Below are 9,547 nucleotides of genomic sequence, written 5' to 3'. Positions count from 1 at the left end.
GGGCAATTTTTCTTAAAATCCGGAACATCGTTCTGGTTTCTACAAAAGCAAACCTTATCCAATAAAACAATTTTTTTCTTTCATTGGTTACGTGGAAAAAATCAAAATTTGACGTCTATAACCCAGACTCTCAAAATTCGCGTTGACCGGTGTAATCGTTTATTGAACAGTATTAATTTCAGCTCATTGACAGGTACGAACAACACCGAAGAAACTTGTGAAAACGATGCAAAGTAACGTCAGTTGGTCCTAAAAATAAGATCTCATCGATTACAGTCGAAACAAAGAATATACGACTAAAATTGCGTGTCCCAAATGAAGATCATCGAAATACTGACTTATAAGAATGCCAACCGGTTCTCCGCTCAGCAGTCACCTGGCTAAATAAAGAAAATTTACGGCACCTCAGGGATCGACTTTAGCACCTCGGCCAGAATGAATACTTGAAGCTTGACCCTCGGAAATCGCGCCCTCAGCCCCCGGAGGCAAAACGTTAAGGTGAACTGAGCGGTGCTTATACTGAAGGGTTGAGGGGCCCTCGGATTACGGGGGATGAAAACGAGGGGAATGCGGGAAAGAGCGAGCGAGCGGTGGGGTTGGAAAAATAACGAACACGTAAACCCAGTGATGAAATAATTAATCGTTAATCGAGTCTTTCCCCCGGGGAAAGAAGTGAAAAAAATTCCGGCTAGGCGATCTCGCAAAATTTCCCAGCTCATCTACCGGGTGGAAAAATTCACCCCGATCAAAGGTGAAAATTTACCGAGGAAATAATCGCCGATGAATTTGGTCCTCCGGACGTTCCGCAGCAGCCTCGATCCTTCGACCCTTGAGTCCCGGGGTCAGGGGTCAAGTGCCGGCACTCGGTACTGACAAGGTCTAAATAGACGCTCGTGTATACCTACAACTACGCGTGTACAAAATCTCACCCCCGTCCATAGGGGTGGGTGGATGAACGAGGAATGGCGGGTGCCGTTTTGCAACGCGACGCGGCGACGACGGGACGAGCATAATTGAAATGCCAAGGGAAATGGGAAGAAGCAGACGCGTCACGGGGTTCGTACCCAAGATTCTATCCTGACGGATGGAAAAAGGAGAAGACCTTATGCTAAAAGCCACATTCTCGTTACACGCTGATGCTGCCGCTCCTGTCTTGGGAGGGTTCGCTTTCGCGTGTAATATCCTCCTCCTGTTCCAACCGGATTAGAAATAAGTTAATTAGGTTTTTTTCAACCGGCTAGCGATGAATTTACTCGCCTGACAGGAATGTCTCTGAAATTATCTCTACGAGCGTTACATTCTCTGGAATTTCGTATTGTTCCCATTTTTTGACGGTCGGGTGAGAAAGAATTTCAGAAATTCCAAGTTTTCCGAATCAAGCCTGCGCGAGTGGAAATAATAGTTGGGATTTCATTTGTCATTTTTCAAATTGCCCAGAAAATTCATCGGCAATTCTTTGGCTCAATTCCAATTCAATTTCGACTGTTGGTGGGCAAGTAATACGAGATAATGGAAAAGCGTTCCGAAAGATACATCTGCGGGGAATTTTGATGTCAAATTTCGACCAATTTCTTAACCCAGAGACATGATTTTCCTGAGGAAAAATCGCGACATATTCGCTTTTCCGTAGAAACTTTATAACAGTCAAACGGATCGGACGATTAACTTGTTTGAACGATTTAAACAAAGGAAAAAAGAATCGGCGAACCCTAAGATCTTCGCTTCGAATACTTCGTTCCGATTTACGATTCTGACTTGCGTATCGGCGGGTATGTATACATATGATACGTGTTCCCATGCATGCACGTTGTGCACATAAAACGACCCGGTACATGGACGATAATGTACATACGCATACATTACGCTATGTATATATATACGTCGTATATTGGCCTACCTTATAGATATTCGAGTACGCAGGTGGATACAGGCGGTGACTACGACTTTGGTTTCATTCTTTTTTCACGTGGAGTCTTGATAAAGAACACGATACACGTACGTACAGTAGCGCTCAAAAGTATTTTGAAAAAGATGGTAGTTGAGTCAATTACGTGCAAGAATAAGCTACAAAAATCAGCAATATTATTTGTTGAAACGAATTCGATGTTCTACACAGTTGTTGAAAATTGTCTCTCGATTACTCGGAAATAAAGTTAAAACAAAGAAGGGTAAGAAAAACGATTCATCGAAGTAATAACGAATTTCATATTATCAAAATACTTTTGAGCGCGACTGTATGTACGCAGGAAAAGAGCACCGGAGTGATCAATATTTTCTCTATTTCGTCGATGTTAACTATCGACTCTGGAAGGTAAATAGTGTGAGAAAAGCTACTGGGGTTGTGATTTTAACGGCAGGTCTTAAACTCGAAAGCTTCCGAGAGAATTTTCCGCGTATAGACGGTTTGCCGCTTGTCTAAAAGTCGATATGTTCATAAAAATGTGAAGATACGAGATACCGTATAATATTTTCTCTCGCAATCATTTTCATTCTTCTTCGTCACACGTCTTGAAAATCACGGCAAAATCGTTAACATCCCAAATCAGGCTCATCTCAATGCCCGGGTGCAACGAAATGCTTTAGAAATTGAATTGGGTATAGCCAGCGGAATCAAACACCCCTGAGAAACTTCTCACCCGATTAGTCGTCCCTTTCCATTTCCGTTCCCAATCCCGTTCCGCCTTCATCCCCTAAAGAGAAACCGTCGATCGGTCTGGTAGGGTCTTTAATTTTCGCACCATCCACCCTGTAACAAGTGCCAAATCCTCAGGTGGTACAAGTAGTAGCGCATTGAACTAGCGAATTTTCAAAATATTTCAATTTATGCATTCACACCCGGCAACAGCTATAAAACTAACTTTCATTTTCTCCCTAGAACTATATTTTGTCGATTGTGGTGAAAAAATAAAAAAAAGGTTGCAGACTGAGCGGTAACCGGAACTAAAAATTTCTCTCGGTGCATGCAGTCAAGAGATATTTCAACCGAACTTGAACATCGACTTGATTCAATGCTCCAGCAGCTAAATTTTGTCAACCCCAATTATTGTCTGATATAATTTTACCATCGTCTTCACGTAATCTGAGAAAATAATTATCGAAACTATTCGATAAAGCAAAATACGAATTAATATCAGCATACGGAGTCGGAGAATGGATATTTCATCGAATCCTTGCGAGTTCAAATGTCGCGAAATCTTTGACTCGGATTACTTAGCCGGTGCTCCCAAATTGCTTCTGCGACGAAGCAAAAGGGGGGTGAGGAGGGGGCTTAGCTTTGGGAAGAGGTAAGCCGAGTCGACGTCAGAGTGTTTCTCCGACAAGATTACCGAATTTTTTTAACAGGTTTATCATGGAAATTTCACCCAGATCAAACAGAATCCACGTTACATGGGTTTGCGCCGGTTTATAATTAGCTACCCGGCTGCAGGGTGCGGCAGCGAATTTGTTCGTTATGCCTTTGATAAAACTCAACTTGGCACGTGTGTGAATCTGAATGTATAACGCACAACTAAGACAGCTTTTCATCCCCGTTTCTCAGCCAACCGGATTATAAAATATTCGGCAAAAATTCACGGATTGCGTCGTGAACGCGAAATTTATACGGCACCGGTCGACGATTCCTACAAACGCCCGAAATATATCCTTTCACCTTATGTAACTTCGTATATAACATTCGTCGTAATATTTGATAAGTTTTACGAATATAAAACTATAAACTCTATATTCGCTTCTGCGACGCGGCGAGACCCTCAGGATCGATTTTACATCCCCAAATAGCATAATGGCGATACTGTACTATGTATCATATTTATTATAGAGATTGATTTTTCCGTGTGTTTCTGTTTCAGTACGCAAAATTTATTTATCCAAGCCGAAATTTCAGAACGGTGAAAACAAAATTGAACTCTCCCAATTTTCAGTATCTTGTCGTTTTCTTTCTATCTGTAAAAATTGCAAGACACGAATTAACATTTTTTTTTTTAATTTATTTTTTTTTTACTCAAAGCGATGAGGCAATTTATTTTACAGTATTGCAATCTTCGCGAATCATGTAAGCGTGTGAAAATTTGTGTCTTTTCTTTTGGCATGAATTACAACAAGCCCTGCAATTGGACGGTTGCAAAAATTGTTAAGCTGTCGTTTGATTTCAGATTTCGAAACATTACCAAGCCTCGTTATTCAAATATATGGTTTAACTATGCTCTCTTCAAAATTGTTTGGAAATGATTAAGCAGATTCGTTCAATTTCACAGTCACTGATCGAGAGACATATCTTCTTATTTTTTTTTTCAACAGTTAGTTGAATGTTGCGATATGCTGATCACGATCACTATCCGTACAATGTTGTAAAATTGAATATTCAACGATGCAGAGTACGCTGAAAAAAGTGTTTCAATAGACTTTAAAAAAAAAAAAATAAAATAAAATCTTAAAAATAAAATCACCGATCGTAAAGCGAGATCTAACGAGTTTACCACAATCTTATCCTGGATTACGAAGAGATTTCAAATAAAGCCTCGATATCCAAGCTTTCGTTTACGAATCAAGTATTCAATCTGTTTAATAATTCGATAAACACTTCAATACTTCGCAATTCCTTTCATTCGGATCTGATCGTTTTCACCGTACGAATTTCGTTCAATCTTAACGAGTTTGCAGACGGGTCCACAGGGTGAATAGGAGGGACGCCGTTGGAAGTAGATAGGTGGTGAGATATGGCGATGTGAGAGAGGAGTAGTCAAAGCCACGTTAAGTTAGGCCTTTGAAACGACGGGTGAGATTATCCGCGGGTTTTTGCGAGGCAGGTGCCGCGGCGTCACAGCGAAGGAATAAAGGAATGACGGAAGGAAGGAAGGAAGAGAATCGCGTTGAGTGACTGTAGGTCACCGGGGATCCCTTGGGAGGATCAGGGTTTCGTTTTTGCCTAATTTTCACTGCATGAAGTTAAAACCGGGGAAGGAGAGACAAAGAGAGATCGAGAAAGAAGGAGTCAGAGAGAGAGTGAGAGAGAGAGAGAGAGAGAGACGAGTTGCGTCAAGCTTTCCCCGGCTTCTGCAAGCTCTCAACCAAAAGCTCGACGTGGGTCGCGGCCAGAGCTCAGCGGTCAAGTGACACGGGATTCAGGAATTTTCACTGCACCGCGCGCCGTGTTCTTTGCGGTGAATTAGCGAGGACTTTTCCCCCAGAGGATTAGCGGCTTCTGTCCTTCGGATTTGTTATAAGTACGATGTATAGAAATTCCTGTACCGAGAATTTTCGGTGAAATTTCATACTGAACGCCGGCAGACAGGCAACCAAAGCTGTGATTCCCGTCACCGCATGTTAGGAAGGTATCTCGGATTGCCTATTTTTCGGCGTTATGTGGCAGTTTTGATGGAAACCTCTCTGAGCGCCGGGAGATAGGCAACCGAAGCTACAATTCCCAGCCCCGCATATTAAGTAAGTATCTGGGTTTGCCTATTTTTCGGCGTCGAGTGGCAGTTTTCACGTAAAACTCTCCATTGTAATTAATTATGCGTTTGAACAAGGGAAAAATTCGCAGGCAGATATTATTCATTAATTGCAGAATATCGGTGCTCCGATATTTCAAGGACGGGGAATGGAGGGCGTGATATTCTTGTACAGCCGTATGTTGCAGGCACAAAAAGGGGCCCACGAAGAAAAGGAAAAGAAGAAAAGGGGGGAAAATCGACTTTCTCAATCGTGTCAAGGCAGTTATGCGCCGGCGATATTTATACGCCTCGAAATCGCCTCGGCTGTTTCACGACTTGCTTGCCGGCTGTGCGGCTCTTGGCTATTGCTTTTTTTCATCCGCAGCGCGGTTTCCGCAACGCAAAAACAAAATAGCTCACCTAGATTTATACAAAGCGATGAATGCATGTGGTTGTAAGTCGTTCTACGAACTCTGCATACATACACGATATGCTAATTTTGCGTTAGACTGTACAGTGTAAAATATGTTACAGTAAATTTTATCGATTGAACAGAAGAAGAAGGTGAGAAAATAAAATCAGACTTTGAAATACGAGGCTGAAAAGTTAATTACCCTCGATAAAGTTTTCAGCTGCAAAGAATAATCCGACAATTAACTCGAAATTGTTTTCAGATCATTCGATAGAAACGATCTCGTTTCAATGCACAGTCATTTACTAGGTTTCGAAATATTTCACAATTCTACATTCATATTATCTGATTGAATTTCATGCAGTCATATTTTGCGAATCTTTGTTAAATTGTAATTTCTTTTTTCCTTCAGATATTATTAAATTACGCAAATACAAAGTCGCTCAAGTATCCGCGATGATTCGTGAATATTATATCGGTTCAAATACATGCAATCACATTTCGAGATGAGGGATGAGTTTGGCATTATTATTGCTTATGCACGAGGCCAAATCGTACCCTCAAAGAGTAAAAAGATATTATCTTTTTTAAAGTCTCGAGAAAATTTAGCCAACAGAAGTTAACGACATAATCATTCCACGTGGTGGTTTTTACAGAGGAATAATTATCCGGCTTAAGAATTTTTTACCTGCATTTTCTCTCTCTCTCTCTCTTTCTCTCTCCGTGAAAATTCTCGTCGCTGTATGATACATATGATCGTTAATAAGGCGCGGGCAACATGTAAACGTATAATATTCGCACAGTTTTTTTTACCGTGAGGAGTAAGAATTCGTAGTCTTGCCAAACTTCGTTGTGTATATTTATATTATTATTATACCTGTGTCAGAGTTAATGAAAACTCATCGTCTCCCTGTTATCGCGCCGATCGTAAGCTCATTTTCAAGGTTTCAAGCAAGGTATTTCCTCTACCCTTTTTACGTCTCCTTTTCCCCCCATCCTCATTCTTGCCTCCCTGCGTTATTATACTCGTTTTTTACTCAGCCTCGGCTACAGAGACATCGACACGTAGCCGCCTGCCCAAAACGCTCCGCACACCGAGGAAGAGAGACGTTTATAAAATCCCAGCTTCGCGAGCAACGACAGAAGTAAGGTGAAATTCCCCGACGAAGTTCCAGTCGCAGTAATTATACTACGTGAATACCAGCTCGTGAAATATTACAAATTTTCTTTAACAAATTTCAAATTAAGCTAAAGTGTTGAGATTGAATATCCGTTACTCCGATTCATTAACATTACTACGATTATTGCAAAAGTTTAAATTTACAACAATGAAATTTGGTTTAATTTTTTCTCGATCAACGTTAGCGACATGATAAAATTATTTTCCAACATTTTAGGAAAATCCCATTGTACAGTAAAAATTTGTAAAGAAAAAGTTGACTCATCGTACAATAATTCGAGTTTCAATTACAATGTACAAGGTAATTTCTTCATTAAACTTACAAAACATTGTTCGTTTTTTTCTTTTCGTCTATTTTTCTCCGGCTTTATTTTCTTCTTTCGCAAGATGAAAAATCCCGAACATCGAAACTCGCGTTCGAGGCACGCGCCGCAGAGGCTTTGGGGGTGACAACGCGTTGCAATGACAGAGGCAAAATATTCGCTGGCACTTATTCTACAACGATCGGACAGCCGAATGACCAAAAATGACACGGCGACTTTTTCTTTACATGCACTTAATGATTACACGTATTTCAGTGCGGTGGCAAAAACAGAATGCAGGGGGTGAGGGGGTCAAATTTTTCGTCTAATGAGCCGTTAATACGGCAAAGCAGGTACGAGATACAAGGTGTAATGTATATATATATATATACCTATAAGGTACAAGCACCGTTGCAAGATCAAAGAAGCTGTGGAGAGTAGATGAGATAAAAGTTTCGACATTAAACACCTGCGGCGGCACCGCCTCGGGAATTTCGCAACACCGCCAAAAGCGCGTTGTTCTCTTTTTACCCCCCCCCCCCCCCCCCCCCTCGAATATCTCTTCACTCTGATACAAACGACGTTATCAAATCCACCCTACGTGCTACTTTTTATGCCGCCCGCAATGACGTTTATATGCATTCGCGTTAATTGAGTCTCGCAAAGTTTGTCAAAAGGCGGGGGTAGCTTTGTAGGATAATAAGATACGTAATTTTTCATTCCAATTTCGCAGGTCGGATTTTTTTTTTTTTTTTTCCGATTCGGTTTCACTTTGCAAGAGAGAGAAAGAGGGAGAAAGAGAGAGAATAAAATCAAGCATAAATTATCACACGTTTGATTATCCTTGTAATAATATACCGTCGAGATATACGGTTATAAAATTTCATTGAGTGTTTTGTTAGTTTTCTAACCCCCCCCCCAACATCCCCCTTATTTTCTCGACTTCCGTAGGTGAACGCGAGCGTTTGTAAAAACCGATATTAACACCAAAAATCGTGGCAATGATTTCATATAGGCGGTACAAATTTTGGCCAAAGACAAAGACAGCGGCGAGAGAGCGAGAGAGAGAGAGAGAGAAAGAGGGAAGAAATAAGGGAGAGGTGTGGCCGTATGCACGAAACGCCGGAGGGGGCGTAATAAATTCTAATTGAAAATCAAATTCCTTTTGTCCGGCTGACTGCACGCTACACGAGACCATTAGAAACCAGCCGCGCCTTTGTTCGGAGTACTTATCATGCTTTTTAAGCTGCAAGCTCGCGGCCTCCCCGCGTATTATAATAGCTCTTTTGACCGGCGCGGCGCGTCGAAATAGAGATCCATCCGAGTGTTTTTCTGTTTTCTTTTATCCAGTTCATCCTTGCTTCTCCGCCGGTTTCCTTCTTTTCTTCTCCAGACACATCAGCGGACAAAAGGCGCCGAGACCTTAGATTGAATAATCAAAAGAATCTTTTCTGCCTATTGGAAATTCGCAAGGATCCTCGTTTTAATTATTCGCGCGCAAGTGATTTGGAGAAGTTTTTTGTTTTTTTTTTTTTCTTCTTCTTCTCTTTACAGACTTCATTACATGCGGCCTTGAGTAATCAAGTGGAAAGCAACTGAGACGTCGGAGAAAATTAGATGAAACCTCAATTCGTTGACTAAATATAAAATTTTTTGGAAAAATTTCACTTTAATACGAAAACAATTGGAAAAAGTAAAATAATTCAGATCAATTACGCTGTGTTTAATTTTTAATAAAATTAAGAAAGATCGATTCTGTACAATTTTCGGTTTCGTCAAGCTTCCAAATCACTGTTTCGTCAAAACTTAATCAATCGGGACTGATAATCGTTAGGCTTTATCAATATAGAATTCATTCTCCGCAAGTTGCTATATACAACGATTAATATTCAACAACGTCGATACGTTTTCCTGATAGAAATATTTTGCGTGAAGAAAAATTCGACTACGTTGAGAATTCGTTAAGGAATATAAAACACCGTCAATCTAAATAGTACACTGAAAAAAATTTCATTTGTTACGGTAACTAGAAAAATTCAGTAAAACAGGCATCGTTGAAAAAACTGTTTGAATATTGTTGGAATTACGAAAAACGGGGTACGCGTAACCATTTTTCGCTATCGTCGATCCTTTTTTGGTAATTGCAACGCAAACCCAGGTTGTGAGGAATGAGTAATGAGAAAGAATAGTAACGCACACCAGAGTTTCCGGTAACAGCTGG

The sequence above is a fragment of the Neodiprion lecontei genome, chromosome 7 (assembly GCF_021901455.1).
Source record: "Neodiprion lecontei isolate iyNeoLeco1 chromosome 7, iyNeoLeco1.1, whole genome shotgun sequence".
Taxonomy (NCBI): domain Eukaryota; kingdom Metazoa; phylum Arthropoda; class Insecta; order Hymenoptera; family Diprionidae; genus Neodiprion; species Neodiprion lecontei.
The sequence above is the reverse complement of the archived record's forward strand: the minus strand, read 5'-3'. Positions refer to the sequence as shown.